A 20,928-nucleotide genomic window follows, 5' to 3' on the forward strand; every position below is an offset into this window, starting at 1 on the left:
TTTTAGTACTAGTGCTGGTACTTAGGTTATAAAAAGGGGAACTACCTAACTGAAAATTACTCTACCTTCCTCCTCATAAGTCCTCTTTCTTCGTCCGTCCTTGCCATGGCCGGTGTGCAGAGCTCTAGGTCGAGAGCTACTCGTAACAAGGGAGCGGCAACCAACGCTGCAAAAAAAAGAGAGGGCTCGCCGCCACGCAGAGACCTCGAAAGATCTCTCACGGGCAGGAGATGGATCCCAGGAGCGCCCTAGACGCAGAGGCGAACATGCAGCACTGGAGTCATTATCCCTCGACGGCATGCCCGATCAGATCAATAAGCACCTCAATAAGCAGAAGGAGTTCATCCATGGCTTGGGGAGCTGCTGAAGGAGAGCCTCGATGACATGCCCACTGAGCTCAATGAGCAGGGGGAGTTGACCGTCGGCTTGGTGATGCTGCTGAAGAAGAGCATTGCCTCGGAGAAGAAGGCGACCGGCGAAATCCTACAACTTCACGAGGACAAGACGAAGCTCTGCCACGAGCTCGACCTACTGAAGGAGGAGAACGCTGGCTGGAAGAAGCTGCATGAGAATAGTAGTTACTCGATGAAGATGTGACCTGCTGAGGGTGAAGATCGCAAGAAGGGCAAAGCAGGAGGAGGAGACCGCTGCCTTGTTGCAGAGGACGAGCGTCATCATCAAGAAACTTATGGACGAGAATGCCATGCTCCGCATCGAGCGCAACAGGCTGGTGGAGGAATCCATGGATGCTGCTAAGCAGCGTATTAAGGACATGAAACTGATGAAAGATATCATCGCCTGCCACAAGAACTAGTCTCCGCGACCTGCAGCGCATAAAGGAGGTAGAGATCAGCGACCAGATCATTGTATGTGTCTTCCTTCTTCTTTTGCCCTTGTGTATTTCGGGTGTAGCCGCATGTGGCTTTTTTAATTATCTTCCTAATTATGTAAGACAATTATTATCCACTCTCATCGTCCTTATATATATTCATCATTCTTGTTATAAGTCGCAGTAGATGCTATATAGGTCCGTCGGATCTTACATCAAGATCCGCGCAAAATTTTCTTTTCATATTTTCTTTTTTTCTCTTAAATCTCAGTCGAGTGAGACATTGCCACGCCATTAAACAGGGGCTCGAGCGCCATCAATGGAGACCTTGGGAGAGAGGTGGACAGCAGATGGAGGTCAAAGGGCTCGATGCCTCCCATACTCAAATAGCTACCCTGCACGGTGCCTCCTAGCTAATAAAAAAGGGACGCGTGGCGGCATGTAAATGGTAAATAGAACGCCCACGGTTTCAATAATACTTGTGTTTCCGATTGTAACGTGACAACACTTGTTCCAAAATGACTTTGTTGATTGTTAATGTGTGCACCTTCGCAAATCAGACAGCAAAATTACCACAGCATGTTGGTGCCATGTCATGACACCAACCAAGTTTCATGATTTTCATGCGTGTTTCGGATTTACAGGAATTAAAAAACCAAGTTTCTCAATGTTTCCAGCCGAGCCATGACGCCCAAATGTTTGAATTTCATTCCCATTTCTGGCATGGGACCTAGAAATTTACCCGAGGACACACATGTGATTTTTCAACCAGCTTTGGTGCACTGGAGCATGTGCTTGTATTTAAAATTTGAATTATGCACACAAAGGTGACACGTTCCCTCTCAGAACCACGAGCCTTCTTGAGAGAAGCTCCGGTTTGCAAGAAACTTATACCAAAACTTGTTCCTATTCTGCATTTTTTTACCACAACATGGTAGTACCATGACATGACACCATGCCAAGTTTCATGATTTTCAGGCGTGTTTTGGATTTACAAGAATTTTAAAACCAAGCTTCTCAATGTTCTCGGTTGAACCACGATGCCCAGATGTTTGAATTTCATTCCGATTTCTTGCATGTGACCTAAAAATTCACCTGAGGACAGACATGTGATTTTTCAATCAACTTTGGTGCACGGGAGCATGTGCTTGTAGTTCAAATTTGAATTATGCACATTAAATGACCAGAAACTCAATTAATGTATAAAAAAGGCCAAACGAACCCGGAATAATTCCTAAATTTAACAGGGCACTCATATAGTTCTATGTTGCCTCTGTAAAGAAAATCTGGGGGGAGGCAGTGTATATTAGAAATGCCATTAGACATTGTTATTTTCACGTCAAACCTGTTGACCATGTTACATGACAAAAATAAGCCGATTCTCACAATGATAAGTTAATGGTCTCCAGCACAAGACACCCCTCAAATAAAACTAAGCACCCTGAAATTCTTTGACAAAACTAAGCACCCTGAAATTCTTTGACAACTAAACTGCTGGCTATATGATGTTGGCCATATATATTGTACGTATATAATGTGAATAAACGAGTGGTAGTACTATACCAACTAAAAGATGAAATGTACGAAACATAACGAGAAGAAACATAACATAGTTCTGCTGGGGGCTCAGCACAACACACCCCTCAAATAAAAATAAGCACACCTGAAATTAAACTAAGCAACTAATCTGGTAGACACTGCATTAGAACCACCATGAGCAACGACACTTACACCTTACTCGGACTCCTCATCCACGTCCTCGACTTTGTCCTTGTCCCTCTTCCTCTTGGCCGATACTTCTTTGCTTGAACCCCACACTTGGCTCTTGCTCTTCATCCAACCCTTGTAGATATTGAAACAAAGGTAGCCATCCATTGCAGCGTAGTGGATGTGGTCTATATCTAGTACATTCCACTCCCATGCATGATGAAACTTGAATGGAGGTTTCTTCAGTGTACCGTACGAAGGATGAACCATGGTTCCTGCCAGGGTCGGCATTAAAGGCTGATCACGGGAGGGCACCAGCCCTTTCTTCTGGAGGTCAAAGGGTGTCGGTATCAAAACCGGCAGATCTCTATTAAGATGCTTAAAGAAGTTATTTTTCCGAGGTTTGGAGTCCCTAGATATTTAATGACTGATGGTGGTTCACATTTTATTCATGGTGCCTTTCGTAAAATTCTTGCTAAGTATGATGCTAATCATAGAAATGCATCTCCTTATCACCCGCAGTCTAGTGGTCAAGTAGAATTGAGTAATAGAGATCTCAAATTAATTTTGCAAAAGACTATCAATAGATCTTGAAAAAAATGGTCCAAGAAACTTGATGATGCATTATGGGCCTATAGAACTGCATATAAAAACCCTATGGGTATGTCTCCGTATAAAATGGTTTATGGAAAAGCATGTCACTTACCTCTCAAACTAGAACATAAGGCATATTGGGCTATTAAAGAGCTCAACTATGATTTCAAACTTGCCGGTGAGAAGAGGCTTTTTGACATCAGCTCACTTGATGAATGGAGAACCCAAGCCTATGAAAATGCCAAACTGTTTAAAGAAAAGGTTAAAAGATGGCATGACAAAAGGATACAAAAGTGTGAGTTTAATGTAGGTGATTATGTATTGCTATACAACTCTCGTTTGAGATTTTTTGCAGGCAAACTCCTCTCTCAATGGGAAGGTCCTTACGTCATCGAGGAGGTTTATCGTTCCATTGCCATAAAAATCAACAACTTTGAAGGCACAAATCCAAGGGTGGTGAACGGACAAAGAATCAAACATTATATCTCAGTTAATCCTATAAATGTTTAAACTAATGTTATTGAAACCGTAACCTCGGAGGAATGCATAAGGGACACTTTCCTGAACGTTTCAGACTCCGAAAAGGAATAGGTACATGGTACGGTAAGTAAACCGACTCCAAAATAGTTCTAATGGCAATTTTCTCCGTTTTGGAATATATAAAAAATAGGAAAACAAGAAGCGGTCCAGAAAGGACACGAGGCTTCCACGAGGATGGAGGGCGCGCCCTTCCCCCCCTGAGCGTGCCCCCTGCCTCGTGGGCACCTTGTGTGCCCTCCAGACTTCGTTTTCTTGCACAATACTTCTTTTGGTTGGTAAAAATTCATTATATAATCTCCCGAAGGTTTTGACCACCGTATCACGCAAATATCTTCTGTTTTTGTTTCGAGTTGTTTTTGCTGCAGATTTAGAGCAACATGTCTTCTCAAGAGTCAGTCGGGGAGAGCCGGGTGTCTCATCCGACACTAGGACCAAGAGCAAACAGCGATGCTGTCCACTTTGGGCCATCAACGGAAGAAGAGATGGAGGCCGATTTTAAAAGGATAGATGCCATGGAAGAGGATCAAGAACTATGCAACATCCACGGGTGAAAGGAGCTTTAGCCGTCACTGGCAAGCTCTGAAAGGAAATAATGGGCCTCAAGCAGCAAGTCAATAAACATGAAGAAGAGAATCGTATCCTGAGGGGCATCATCGCCAAGAACATCACATCACCACCTACGAAGAGGGAGACATAAACACATGGGTATGGGCACTCCCCTTGGCAACTGCCAAGCTTGGGGGAGTACCCCGGTATCGTATCACCATCACATCTCTTATCTTTAGCGTTTTCCTTAGTTCGATCCTTTTGGTAATATCTTGATCTAGTAGAATAAAGTTTTAGTATGATCTAGTTGTGAGTTTTGCTTCATGATCCTTCTATGTAATCAAGTCCGTGAGCTATATATAATAAATATTAGTGTCGAGCCAAGGGCTTGATTATCTTGCTATGATCTTGAGGGAATAAAATAAAAGAGAAAGAATAAAAAGAAATAAAGAGATCATATGGATCTTATAGAGAGTAATGACTTCACATATAAAAGTATGATGAATAAAGTTGTTGAAAGTTGAAAAACATAGTTTTGGTCATTATTGCAATTAATAGGAAGTAATAAAGAAAGAGAGGTCTTCACATATAAATATACTACCTTGGACATCTTTTATGATTGTGAGCACTCATTAAAGTATGATATGCTAAAGAGTTGACGTCGGACAAGGAAGACAACGTAATGGGTTATGTTTTCTTACATCTGAGATAAATTATATTGTCATGGATCATCCAACATGTTGAGCTTGCCTTTCCCTCTCATGCTAGCCAAGTTATTTGCACCAAGTAGAAATACTATGTGTGCTTCCAAATATCCTTAAACCCAGTTTTGCCGTGAGAGTCCACCATACCTACCTATGGATTGAGTAAAATCCTTCAAGTAAGTTGTCATCGGTGCATGCAATAAAAATTGCTCTCTGAATATGTATGATTTTTTAATGTGGAGAAAATAAGCTTTATACGATCTTGTGATGTGGAAGAAATAAAAGCGATGGACTACATAATAAAGGTCCATATCACAAGTGGCAATATAAAGTGACGTTCTTTCGCATTAAGATTTTGTGCATCCAACCATAAAAGCACATGACAACCTCTGCTTCCCACTGCGAAGGGCCTATCTTTTACTTTTATCTTCTACCTTATATAAGAGTCATGGTGATCTTCACCTTTCCTTTTTACATTTTATCCTTTGGCAAGAGCAATGTGTTCGAAAGATCCAGATACATATAGCTATTGGATGTGAGTCTGCATGAACTATTATTGTTGACATTACCCTTGAGGTAAAAGGTTGGGAGGCAAAACTATAAGCCCCTATCTTTCTCTATGTCCGATTAAAACTCCATACCCATAAGTATTGCGTGAGTGTTAGCAATTGTGAAAGACTAAATGATAGTTGAGTATGTGGACTTGCTGAAAAAGCTCTTATATTGACTCTTTCCTATGTTATGATAAATTGCAATTGCCTCAATGACTGAGATTAGAGTTTGTTAGTTTTCAATGAAGTTTATGATTCATACTTGAAATTGTGATTGAATGTTACTTTGGCATAAGAGATCATATGAGAATATATATATGTTGTTGTTCTAAGAATGATCATGATGCCCTCATGTCCATATTTTATTTTTATCGACACCTCTAACTCTAAACATGTGGACGTATTTATCGTTATTGGCTTCCGCTTGAGGACAAGCGAGGTCTAAGCTTGGGGGAGTTGATACGTCCATTTTGCATCATGTTGTTATATTGATATTTATTGCATTATGGGTTGTTACTACACGTTATGTCACAATACTTATGCCTATTCTCTCTTATTTTACAAGGTTTACATGAAGAGGGAGAATGCCGGCAACTAGAATTCTAGGCTAGAAAAGGAGCAAATATTAGAGACCTATTCTGCACAGCTCCAAAAGTCCTGGAACTTCACAGAAGTCATTTTTGGAATTAATAAAAAATACAGAGCGGAGAAAATACCAGAGGTGGTCCACACCCTGGCCACGAGGGTGGGGGTGCGCCCTACCCCCCTGGGCGCGCCCCCCTGCCTCGTGGTCCCCCTGGCAGGCCTCTGATGCCCATCTTCTGCTATATGAAGTCTTTCGTCCGAGAAAAAATCATAAGCAAGCTCACGAGATGAAACTCCGTCACCACGAGGCGGAACCTTGGCGGAACCAATCTAGGGCTCTGGCGGAGCGGTTCTGCCGGGGAAACTTCCCTCCGGGAGGGGGAAATCATCACCATCATCATCACCAACGATCCTCTCGTCGGGAGGGGGTCAATATCCATCAACATCTTCACCAGCACCATCTCCTCTCAAACCCTAGTTCATCTCTTGTATCCAATATTTGTATCCAAACCTCATATTGGTGCATGTGGGTTGCTAGTAGTGTTGATTACTCCTTGTAGTTGATTCTAGTTGGTTTACTTGGTGGAAGATCATATGTTCAGATCCATTATGCATATTAATACCCCTCTGATTATGAACATGAATATGCTTTGTGAGTAGTTACGTTTGTTCCTGAGGACATGGGAGAAGTCTTGCCATAAGTAGTCCTGTGAATTTGGTATTCGTTCGATATTTTGATGAGATGTATGTTGTCACCCCTCTAGTGGTGTCATGTGAACGTCGACTACATGACACTTCACCATTGTTTGGGCCTAGAGGGAGGCATTGGGAAGTAATAAATAGATGATGGGTTGCTAGAGTGACAGAAGCATAAACCCTAGTTTATGCGTTGCTTCGTAAGGGGTTGATTTGGATCCATATGTTTCATGCTATGGTTAGGTTTACCTTAATACTTCTGTTGTAGTTGCAGATGCTTGCAATAGGGCTTAATCATATGTGGGATACTTTTCCAAGTAAGGACAGTACCCAAGCACCGGTCCACCCACATATCAAATTATCAAAGTACCGAACGCGAATCATATGATCGTGATGAAAACTAGCTTGACGATAATTCCCATGTGTCCTCAGGAGCGCTTTCCTTCATATAAGAGTTTGTCTAGGCTTGTCCTTTGCTACAAAAAGGATTGGGCCATCTTGCTGCACCTTATTTACTTTTATTACTTGCTACTTGTTACAAATTATCTTATCACAAAACTATCTGTTACCGATAATTTCAGTGCTTGCAGAGAATACCTTGCTGAAAACCTCTTATCATTTCCTTCTACTCCTCGTTGGGTTCGACACTCTTACTTATCGAAAGGACTACGATATCTCCCATATATTTGCGGGTCATCACAACCTAGCATAGAAATTGATGCATACTGGATGGAAGGGGGACCAATATATCTTAATGCTATGGTTGGGTTTTATCTTAATGAACGTTAGTAGTTGCGGATGCTTGCTAATAGTTCCAATCATAAGTGCATAGAATTCCAAGTCAGGGATGACATGCTAGCAGTGGCCTCTCCCACATAAAACTTGCTATCGGTCTAGTAAAGTAGTCAATTGCTTAGGGACAATTTCGCAACTCCTACCAGCACTTTTCCACACTCGCTATACTAACTTTATTGCCTCTTTATATTCTTGCAAACCTTTCTCGTTACACCTACAAAGTACTTCTAGTTTTATACTTGTTCAACGTAAAGCGAACGTCAAGCATGTGTAGAGTTGTATTGGTGGTCGATAAAACTTGAGGGAATATTTGTTCTACCTTTAGCTCCTCGTTGGGTTTGACACTCTTACTTATCGAAAGAGGTTACAATTGGTCCCCTATACTTGTGGGTTATCAAGACCTTTTTCTGGCGCCGTTGCCAGGGAGCAATAGCGTGGAGTGAATATTCTCATGTTTGCTTGTTTGCTTTATCACTAAGTGGATTTTATTTTCTGTTCTAAGTTGTTCTTTATCTTTAGTTATGGGTAGGAAACGCAAAATACCAAAAAAATTAGTTGTACCTACTACACCAATGGTTGAAGAACCACTCAAAATCTATCACACTCCTACAGCCTTTTACTTGGATCATCTTTGATCCCTATGTGCTCGTGCTGAAACCCCAACTAGCTTAGTTGAGGGAAAATCTTTAGATGAGCATGCTTGTTATGTGCGACACTGCTTATCTCAAAAAGGGGAACTTTCACTGGATAAAATTCATCATTTGCAATGCTATGCTTGGAATTTATGTGAAATATATGATTTTACTTGTTGTTCTGAAGACCCTAAGAAACACCTTCCCTACCAATGTGATTTTAGTGATAATGGAATCGTATCTTTGTATTCTAAGGGTGTTTATAATTACTATGATGTTCAACAAATTGAAGAATTTGTTGCGTTTAAGGGTGCTTATGGAATTGCTTCTTTGATTGGAAAGTATGATGCTACTCTTACAAATCTGAAATTTTTTGCCATACTTAAATATTGTTATGATAACTATGCTTCTAATGCCTATGTTAAACCATATATTGAGCAATCCTCCGCTGTCCAAGAAGAGATTAATATTTTGCATGAGTCTATGGAAGAAGGAATTGATGAAACTGTGGGCTCATTGGATGAAAAAGATGATGAGGAGAGCGAAGAACAAAAGGAGGAAGAGCGGATTAGCTACCCGTGCCCACCTTATAATGAGAGTAACTCTTCAACTCATACATTGTTTAATTTCCCTTCGTGCTTACCGAAGGATGATTGCTATGATGATTGTTATGATCCCGTTGATTCTTTTGAAATATCCCTTTTTGATGATGCTTGCTATGCTTGTGGCCAAGATGCCAATATGAGTTATGCTTATGGAGATGAACTTTCTATAGTTCCTTATGTTAAACATGAAATTGTTGCTATTGCACCCATGCATGACAGTCCTATCATCTTTTCGAATTCTCCTGACTACACTATATCAGAGAAGTTTTCCCTTATTAAGGATTATATTGATGGGTTGCGTTTCACTACTACACATGATGATTTTGATAGATATAATATGCATGTGCTTGCTGCTCCTACTTGCAATTATTATGAGAGAGGAACTACATCCCCGCCTCTCCATGTTTCCAATATGATAAAATTGTAAGAAACTGTTTATACTATGCATTGGCCTTTACTATGTGTGCATGAATTGTTCTTTTATGACATGCCAATGCATAGGAAGAGAGTTAGACTTCGCTGTTGCATGATATATGTTACTTTGTGCTCACTACTAAATCACAAATCATTGTTAACTAAAATTGGCTTTGATATACCTTGGGATCCGGGTGGATCCATTACTTGAGCACTATATGCCTAGCTTAATGGATTTAAAGAAAGCGCTGCCAGGGAGACAACCCGGAAGTTTTAGAGATTCATTTATTTCTGTTGTGTGCTTTTATGAAGTTTAAAAAAATGTGCCAAGATTTGCCTTTAGGATGTTTACATTGCTTGTTGGTTTGTGCGGTGTAAAACAGAAACTTTGGCTGTAGTGCGCGATTTTACATTTTTTACTGGAACGTCAAATGGTTCTGAAACTTGTTGCGCTGTCTTTATATAAAAATCATTTATTTTTCATATTTTCAGAATTTTTGGAGTACCATAAGTATGGTGAATGTTCAGATTACTACAGACTATCCTGTTTAAGACAGATTCTGTTTTTGATGCATAGTTTGCTTATTTTGATGAAACTATCGATTTCTATCAGTGGATTAATCCATGTAAAAGTTATATTACAATAGCTGCAATGCAAAAACAAAATATGAATTGGTTTGCAACAGTACTTAGAGTAGTGATTTGCTTTATTATACTAACGGATGTTACTGAGCTTTCTATTGACTTTTGTGTGGATGAAGTGTTCGAAGATCGAGGAGGTCTCGATATGAGGAGAAGGAGGAGATGCAAGAGCTCAAGCTTGGGATGCCCACGGCACCCCAACTAAATATTTAAGGAGACTCAAGCGTCTAAGCTTGGGGATGCCCCGGAAGGCATCCCATCTTTCTTCAACAAGTATCGGTATGTTTTCGGATTTGTTTCGTTCATGCGATATGTGCAAATCTTGGAGCGTCTTTTGCATTTAGTTTTCACTTTTCTTTGATGCACCATGATGGTATGAGATATCCCATGGTTGATTTATAAAATGCTCTTTGCACTTCACTTATATATTTTGAGTATGGCTTTATAGAATGCTTCATGTGCTTCGCTTATATCATTTGAAGTTTCGATTGCATGTTTCCTACACATAGAAAACCACCATTTGTAGAATGATCTTTTTCTTCACTTATATTTGTTAGAGCGTGAGCATATATTTTTTAGAAAGAATTAAATTCCCTTGCTTCACTTATATATATATTTAGAGAGTTGACAGGAATTGGTCATTCACATGGTTAGTCATTAAATCCTACATAAAACTTGTAGATCACTGAATATGATATGTTTGATTCCTTGCAATAGTTTTGCGATATAAAGATGGTGATATTAGAGTCATGCTAGTGGGTAGTTGTGGATTGTAGAAATACTTGTGTTTAAGTTTTTGATTCCCGTAGCATGCACGTATGGTGAACCGTTATGTAACGAAGTTGGAGCATGAGGTATTTATTGATTGTCTTCCTTATGAGTGGCGGTCGGGGACGAGCGATGGTCTTTTCCTACCAATCTATCCCCCTAGGAGCATGCGCGTAGTACTTTGTTTTGATGACTAATAGATTTTTGCAATAAGTATGTGAGTTCTTTATGACTAATGTTGAGTCCATGGATTATACACACTCTCACCCTTCCATCATTGATATCCTCTTCAGTATCGTGCATTGCCCTTTCTCACCTCGAGGGTTGGTGCAAACTTCGCCGGTGCATCCAAACCCCGTGATATGATACGCTCTATCACACATAAGCCTCCTTATATCTTCCTCAAAACAGCCACCATACCTACCTATTATGGCATTTCCATAGCCATTCCGAGATATATTTCCATGCAACTTCCATCATCTTCATATACATGACTTGAGAATCATTGTCATATTGCTTTGCATGATCGTAAGATAGCTAGCATGATGTTTTCATGGCTTGTCCATTTTTTGATATCTTTGCTATGCTAGATCATTGCACATCCTGGTACACTGCCCGAGGCATTCATACAGAGTCATACTTTGTTTTAGACATCGAGTTGTAATATTGAGTTGTAAGTAAATAAAAGTGTGATGATCATCATTATTAGAGCATTTCCCCAGTGAGGAAAGGATGATGGAGACTATGATTCCCCCACAAGTCGGGATGAGACTCCGGACTTTAAAAAAATAAAAGAGGCCAAAGAAGCCCAAATAAAAAAAGAGGCCAAAGAAGCCCACCAAAACAAAAAACAAAAAAACAAAAAATGAGAGAAAAAGAGAGAAGGGGCAATATTACTATCCTTTTACCACACTTGTGCTTTAGAGTAGCACCATGTTCTTCATATAGAGAGTCTGTTGAGTTATCACTTTCATATACTAGTGGGAATTTTCATTATAGAACTTGGCTTGTATATTCCAACGATGAGCTTCCCCAAATGCCCTAGGTCTTCATGAGCAAGAAAGTTGGATGCACACCCACTTAGTTTCTTTTGTTGAGATTTCATACATTTATAGCTCTAGTGCATTCGTTGCATGGAAATCCCTACTCCTCGCACTGACATCAATTGATGGGCATCTCCATAGCCTGTTGATTAGCCGCGTCAATGTGAGACTTTCTCCTTTTTTGTCTTTTCCACACAACCTCCATCATCATATTCTATTCCACCTATAGTGCTATGTCCATGGCTCGCGCTCATATATTGCGTGAAGGTTGAAAAAGTTTGAAAATACTAAAGTATGAAACAATTGCTTGGCTTGTCATCGGGGTTGTACATGATGGGAGCATTTGTGTGACAAAGATGAAGCATAGCCAAACTATATGATTTTGTACGGATTAGCTTTATTTGGCTATGTTATTTTGAGAAGACATAATTGCTTGGTTGGTATGCTTGAAGTATTATTGTCTTAATGTCAAATGATAGACTATTACTTTGAATCACTCGTGTCTTAATATTCATGCCATGATTAGATTATATGATCAAGATTATGCTAGGTAGCATTCCACATCAAAAATTATATTTTTTATCATTTACCTACTCGAGGACGAGCAGGAATTAAGCTTGGGGATGCTGATACATCTCCGTCGTATCTATAATTTTTAATTGTTCCATGCCAATATTCTACAACTTTCATATACTTTTGGCAACTTTTTATACTATTTTTTGGGACTAACATATTGATCCAGTGCCTAGTGCCATTTCTTGTTTGTTGCATGTTTTTTTGCAGAAAAACCATATCAAACGGAGTCCAAATGGGATAAAAACTTACGGAGATTTTTTTGGAATATATGTGAATTTTGGGAAGAAGAATCAACGCGAGATGATGCCCGAGGGGGCCACGAGGCAGGGGGTGTGCCCCTAACCTTTGTGGCCACCCCGTAAGGCGGTTGGTACCCTTCTTTCGCCGCAAGAAAGGCAATATACGGATAGAAATCGTGTTAAAATTTCAGCCCAATCGGAGTTGCGGATCTCCGGGAATATAAGAAACGGTGAAAGGCCAGAATCTGGAACGCGGAAACAGAGAGAGAGACAGAGAGACAGACCCAATCTCGTAGGGGCTCTCACCCCTCCGCCGCCATGGAGGCCATGGACCAGAGGGGAAACCCTTCTCCCATCTAGGGAGAAGGTCAAGGAAGAAGAAGAAGGGGGGCTCTCTCTCCCGGTGGCGCCGGAACGCCGTCGGGGCCATCATCATCACTGCAATCTACACCAACACCTCCATCATCTTCACCAACATCTTCATCACCTTCCCCCGTCTATCTACAGCGTTCCACTCTACCGCAACCCGCTGTACCCTCTACTTGAACATGGTGCTTTATACTTCATATTATTATCTAATGATGTGTTGCCATACTATGATGTCTGAGTAGATTTTCATTGTCCTATCGGTAATTGGTGAATTGCTATGATTGGTTTAATTTGCTTGTGGTTATGTTACTGTCCTTTGGTGCCCATCATATGAGCGTGCGCGTGGATCACACCATAGGGTTAGTTGTATGTTGTTAGGACTATGTATTGAAGGGCAAGAGTGACAGAAGCTTCAACCTAGCATAGAAATTGATGCATACGGGGTGGAAGGGGACCAATATGTTTTAATGCTATGGTTGGGTTTTATCTTAATGAACGTTAGTAGTTGCGGATGCTTGCTAATAGTTCCAATCATAAGTGTATAGAATTCCAAGTCAGGGATGACATGCTAGCAGTGGCATCTCCCACATAAAACTTGCTATCGGTCTAGTAAAGTAGTCAATTGCTTAGGGACAATTTCGCAACTCCTACCACCACTTTTCCACACTCGCTATACTAAGTTTATTGCTTCTTTACCTAAAACAGACCCTAGTTTTTATTTACGTGCTCTTTATATTCTTACAAACCTATCCCGTTACACCTACAAAGTACTTCTAGTTTTATACTTGTTCTAAGTAAAGCGAACGTCAAGCGTGCGTAGAGTTGTATCGGTGGTCGATAAAACTTGAGGGAATATTTGTTCTACCTTTAGCTCCTCGTTGGGTTCGACACTCTTACTTATCGAAAGAGGCTACAATTGATCCCCTATACTTGTGGATTATCAAGCTCCTGGACGAGTCAGGCGCATGGCGCTTGGATCTTCTTCGACCCCACTTCCTGCCAGTGGATATAGACACCATAACCAGCATTCACTCAGCGTCCCGCATCACCGACGACATCATCGCCTGCGCGCCGGAGAAGAATGGTATCTTCACCGTTCGATCCGCCTATCGCTTAGCCATGGACGAGCGCGAGCGTCCATCGGCAACCGCCATGAGCAGGGCACCAGATGGTCGTCGCGCCATCTGGAAGATCATATGGGGTTGCCCTGCTCCCCCGAAGGTATGCATCTTTGCATGGAGGCTTGTGTCCAATTCTCTGGCTACTTGGGAAAATAAATTTTCTCGTCACCTTGAACATACTGACATGTGCCCCATTTGTGGTGTGGAAAGGGAGGACGATTTCCATGCAATGTGTAGGTGCCCCCTCGTGAAGAACCTCTGGCGTGCCATGACCTCGGACTGGCCGTTGCCGGACATTGATGCGGTTCGCAACACCCGACTAGAGTGGCTTTTTACCCTGCTCAAGCCGCTCACGGAATATATTGGCATGGTGGTCCTGATGACTATGTGGCATGTGTGGTACATTCGAAATGAACTCATGCATGGGAAGCTAACCCCTCCAACAGAATCATCGCGACGCTTCTTACATGGGTATATAAAATCTCTCCTCTGCATTCAACAGCATTCATCGGGGAACATTTAGAAAGGCAAAATGGTGGTGCACATACTAGCTAGCAAGAGCAGCTACGACATGCAACATGCAGGAAACCAGCAAGAGGAGATTCCCTGGTCACTGCCTCCCATGGATGGACGAAATTAAATACTCCGCCCTTTCCGTTTTATAGGGCTTAATTTGAAAATCTCTACAACCAAGGTAGATGATGAATGGTGGAATTAATTCCATAGTTTGCAAAAGTACTTAATTAGCACTCTTGTTTTTCTCAAAAAAATGTATACCGATGCATTAATTACACCACATGCATGCATGACCACTTAATGACCAAGAACTTGTACATGCATTGGTGAGTTTTGATGCGGCTTGAAGCTACGTCGGTATTTCCCCAAAGAGGAAGGGATGATGTAGCACAGCGACCGTAGGTATTTCCCTCAGTTATGAGACCAAGGTTATCGAACCAGTAGGAGAACCAAGCAACACAAAGTAAACAGCACCTGCACACAAATAACAACTACTCGCAACCCGACGTGTAAAAGGGGTTGTCAATCCCTTTCGGGTAGCGGCGCCTCAAGATAGACAAGCGGACGTGAATAAATTATAGTGGATTGATAGATCGAACGCCAAATAAAATAAATAAGAATAAAACGCAACAAGGTATTTTTGTAATTTTGGTTTAATAGATCTGAAAATAAAATCAAATAAAAATAGATCGCAAAGGCAAATAATATGAGAAAGAAACCCGGGAGCCGTAGGTTTCACTAGTGGCTTCTGTCGAGAAAAATAGCAAATGGTGGGTGAACAAATTACTGTAGGGCAATTGATAGAACTTCAAATAATCATGAAGATATCCAGGCAATGATCATTACATAGGCATCACGTCCAAGATTAGTAGACCGACTCCTACCTGCATCTACTACTATTACTCCACACATCGACCGCTATCGAGCATGCATCTAGTGTATTAAGTTCATGGAGAAACGGAGTAATGCAATAAGAACGATGACATGATGTAGACAAGATCTATCTTTGTAGAGATAGACCCCATCATTTTATCCTTAGTAGCAACGATACATACGTGTCGTTCCCCCTTCTGTCACTGGGACCAAGCACCGTAAGATCGAACGCCCTACAAAGCACCTCTTCCCATTGCAAGATAAATAGATCAAGTTGGGCAAACAAAACCCAAATATCGGAGAAGAAATATGAGGCTATAAGCAATCATGCATAAAAGAGATCAAAGAAACTCAAATACTTTCATGGATATAAAAAGATAGATCTGATCATAAACGCAAAGTTCATCCGATCCCAACAAACACACCGCAAAAAGAGTTACATCATATGGATCTCCAAGAGACCATTGTATTAAGAATTCAACGAGAGAGAGGAAGCCATCTAGCTACTAACTACGGACCCGAAGGTCTACAAAGAACTACTCATGCATCATCGGAGAGGCACCAATGGAGGTGGTGAACCCCATCCGAGATGGTGTCTAGATTGGATCTGGTGGTTCTGGACTCTGCGGTGGCTGGAATTGATTTTTGTCGACTCCCCTAGGGTTTCTGGAATATTGGGGTATTTATAGAGCAAAGAGGCGGTCCGAGGGGCACCCGAGGTGGGCACAACCCACCAGGGCGCGCCTGGGCCTCCTGGCTCGCCTTGGTGGGTTGTGCTCTCCTCGGAGCACCCCCCAGGCGCAGCCTTATCCCATTGAGTGTCTTCTGGTCCAAAAAAAATCTCCGTAAAGTTTCGTTGCATTTGGACTCCGTTTGGTATTGATTTCCTATGATGTAAAAAACATGCAGAAAACAGCAACTGACACTTGGCACTATGTCAATAGGTTAGTACCAAAAAATGATATAAAATGACTATAAAATGGTTATAAAACATCCAAGGTTGATAATATAATAGCATGGAACAATCAAAAATTATAGATAAGTTGGAGACGTATCAGCATCCCCAAGCTTAACTCCTACTCGTCCTTGAGTAAGTAAGTGATAAAAATAGAATTTTTGATGTGGAATGTTGCCTATCATGTCATATCATATTTCTTTTCTTTTATAGCATGGACAATTGGACTTTTATATTGTTCAAAGCAATAGTCTAGTTTTGACATGATAATTTAAATACTCGAGCATATCAACAAGCAACCATGTCTTTCAAAATACCAACGCTAAAATAAGTTATCCCTAACCCATTATGCTCAAGCATTGATCCATTCATGAAACACACTCGCATATTAGCTACACCCAATACTCAAGTAAGATCATATTGCCTCCTAGTTGGTGCTTTTATAAGAGAAGATGGAGACTCAAATTCAAAAATAAAAATTGCATAAAGTAAAAGAAGGGCCCTTCTCATAGGGAAGTAGGGATTTGTAAAGGTGCCAGAGCTCAATGCGAAAAATTGAGAGATAAAAACATTTTGGGAGGTTTATCCTTCCCACCAACAAAAACGACTTAGAGTTCCCAACACTTTCCATGCTAGATATATCATAGGCGGTTCCCAAATAGAAAATAAAGTTTATTCCTTTTTCAACCATACTTTCACTTTCCATGGCTAGCCATATCCACGGTTGCCTTCCATACAACACTTTCCAAGGAATTATTTGACAACATAAAGTAAATTCATTTTTCATTTTGGGACTGGGCATCCCTAATACCTTTGCCTTACTCTCGTGCAACGACAAGTGAATAAACACTCATCTTGAGAATAACACATCTAGCATGGAAAATATTAGCCACCCCTCAGCGCTCCGCGAACGAAACGAACACACAAAAGAGAAATTTATTTGAAAATTAGAGATGGCACATAAAAATTTGCTTAGAATGACAAAAGAATACCGCATATAGGTAGATATAGTGGACTCATGTGGCAAAACTGGTTTGAAGGTTTTTGGATGCACAATTAGAGATCATACTTAGTGCAAAATGAAGGCTAGCAAAAGATTGAGAAGCGACCAACCAAGAAACAAATAATCTCATAAGCAAGCATTAAGCATAATTAACACTGAATGATGCACCACAAGTAGGATATAATTTCATTGCATAATTATTGACTTTCGTGCTTGCATAGGGAATCACATACCTTAACACCAATATTCTTACTAAAGCATAATTACTCATCAACATAACTCACATATCACATCATAATATCTCAAAACTATTACCAAGAATCAAGTTTATTTCGTCCAATGATCTTCATGAAATTTTTTATTATCATCCTTCTTGGATATCTATCACTTTGGAACTAATTTTTATGTGTTGCTTTTGACAAGCTCCAACAAATATAAGTGAAGATCATGAGCATAATTTTTCTTTCTCTCAAATTAATTTAAGTGAAGCAAGAGAGAATTTATTGAAAATTTTACTAACTCTCAAATAAATCTAAGTGAAGCAAGATATCATTTCTTCAAAAATACTAAAGCACGCCATGGTCAAAAAGATATAAGTGAAGCACTAGAGCAAGTCCATAGCTCATAAAAATTTAAGTGAAGCATAGAGAGCAATTCTAACAAGTCATGACATAATTTTGGCTCTCTCAAATAGGTGTGTCCAGCAAGGAATCAAAACTTAAAACACAAAATGAAACAAGTGAAGACTCATATCAAAGAAGACTCTCCAAGAAAAACACATAGTATGTGACAAATAAAAATATAGCTTCGAGTAAAATACTGATGGTCGTTTGAAGAAAGAGGGGATACCACTCAGGGCATCCCCAAGCTTAGTTGCTTGCTATCTTTTGGATAATAGCTTGGGATGCCAGGGCATCCCCAAGCTTAGGCTCATCTTACTCCTTATTCCTTTATCCATCTAAGATAACCCAAAACTTGAAAACTTCAATCACACAAAACTCAACAAAACCTTCGTGAGATCCGTTAGTAAAAGAAAGCAAATCACTACTATAAGTATTGTACCAAACAAATTCCTATTTTTTTCATTATATCTAACGTATTCCAACTTTTCTATGGCAAAAACTCATCAAAGAAAACCATAGAGCCATCAAAACAAGCACACAACGCAAATAAAACAGAATCTGTCAAAACAGAATAGTGTGTAGCAATCTGACTATTTCTAAAACTTCCGGAACTCCAAAAATTCTGAGAAATTAGGACGACCAGAGAAATTTGTATATTAATCTACTGCAAACAGAATTGGCATTTTATCACGCTCTGGTAAAAAATGAGACTTATATTCGTGAGAGAAAAAGTTTCTGTTTTTCAGCAAGATCAAACAACTATCACCCAAGAAAATTGTAAAGGCTTTACTTGGCACAAACACTAATTAAAACACAAAAAACACAATCATAACAGTAGCATAATTTTATTCATTGTGTTGCCTCCCAACAAGCGCTATAGTGTTACATACCCTTCGTCAAAGGAAATTGGAACTTAATATTGCCTTCTTTCATATCCATCACGGCACCGATAGTGCGTAAAAGGGTCTACCTAGAATAATTGGACAAGACGGATTGCAATCAATATCAAGAACAATAAAATCTATGGGCACATAATTCCTATTTGCAAGAATAAGAACATCATTAATTCTTCCCATAGGCTTTTTAATAGTAGAATCCGCTAGGTGCAAATTTAAAGAGCATTCTTCAAGATCGGTAAGACCAAGCACATCACATAAAGATTTCGGAATTGTAGAAACACTAGCACCCAAATCACGTAAAGCAAAACACTCATAATTTTTAATCTTGACTTTGATAGTAGGTTCCCATTCATCATGCAATTTCTTGGAATGGAAACTTCCAATTCTAATTTTTCTTCAAGCTTTCATCATAGCATCAACAATATGTTTAGTAAAAGCCTTATTTTGTTCATAAGCATGGGGTGAATTTATCATGGATTGCAACAAAGAAATACAATCAATCAAAGAGCATCTATCATAATTAAAGTCTTTGTAATCCAAGAGAGTGGGCACATCACTAGTTAAAGTTTTGACCTCTTCAAACCCACTTTCATCAGTTTTCTCAACAAGATTTTCACCCTCCGAATTATCGGGATGCCTTCTAGCTAAAGTTGACTCTTCTCCAGTCCCTTTTTTATCAATCTTAACTTTACTAAACAAGGAATCAATAGAAGAAACACCAATCACTTTAAGATCTTCATCACTTTTGTGAAAGTAATCACTAGAAAGCGCTTTTTGTAAAAATTCTCTTTTAGCTCTAAGCATAGCGGTTCGTTTCTTACTTCCATCCATAGAAACATAAAGAGATTTAATTGATTCGTCAACCTTAGGCACAAAAATTTTCATCTTCAGATTTTCCACATCATGAGAATTCTATCAACACTTCTAGACAAATCATCAATCTTATTCAACTTTTCTTCTGTGGAATTGTTGAAAACTTTTTGCGTGTTGATAAATTCTTTAATATTATTCTCAAGATCAGAGGTGTTCCTATTATTATTATAAGAAGGATTTCCATAGGAATTACCATAATTATTAGAGGAATTACTAGGAAAAGGCCTAGGATTAAAATTACCTCTATAAGCATTGTTATTGAAATTATTTCGAGAGATAAGATTCACATCTAGGGCATCACTATTTTGCTCAATCAAAGTAGACAAAGTCATATCATTAAAATCAATAGGAGCACTCTTAATAACAACCAATTTCCTAAGAGCATCAACTTTTTCACTCAAAAAAGAAATTTCTTCAACCGAATTAACTTCTTTACTAGTAGGAACTCTTTCGGTGTGTCATTGTGAATAATTTGTCATAATATTATCAAGCAATTTGTTGGCTTCACCCAAAGTAATTTCCATAAAAGTACCACCTGCGGTGGAATATAAAAGATTACGAGAAACAAAATTCAACCCCGCATAAAAAATTTGTATGATCATCAAAAGATTTAACCCATGAGTTGGGAAATTCCTTAGCATCATTTTCATCCTTTCCTAAGATTGTGCAACATGATCATGTTCAAGTTGCTTGAAATTCGATCTGGGTTCTAAGGGAAATAATTTTTGTGGGCAAAAAATACTTAGTGATAAAAGCATCTTTACACTTATTCCAAGAATCGATACAATGGCGAGGCAAAGAAGAAAACCATTTTTTTGCAAAATCATGCAAAGAAAACGGAAATTATTTCATCTTCATGACATCATTGTCCACATCTTTTTTCCTTTGCGTATCTCATAATTCCACGAAGGTATTAAGATGGGACGCGGCATCCTCATTAGGAGTACAGGAAAATTGATCTTTCATAAAAAGATTCAGCGAAGCAGTATTAATATCACAAGACTCTGCACTAGTGGTGGGAGGAGCAATCGGAGTGCCGATAAAATCATTGTTGTTGGTATTTGAGAAATCACATAACTTGGTGTTCTCTTGAGTCATGATGACTACACAACAAGATTGCACTAAAAACAGATCCGGCAAGAAAACGGCAAATGAAAAAGAGGGGCGAATAAAACGAAAAAAAATATGAAGTGGGGGAGAGGAAAATGAGAGGCAAATGGAAAGTAATGT

This window comes from Triticum dicoccoides, chromosome 6A, assembly GCF_002162155.2.
Source record: "Triticum dicoccoides isolate Atlit2015 ecotype Zavitan chromosome 6A, WEW_v2.0, whole genome shotgun sequence".
Classification (NCBI taxonomy): Eukaryota; Viridiplantae; Streptophyta; class Magnoliopsida; order Poales; family Poaceae; genus Triticum; species Triticum dicoccoides.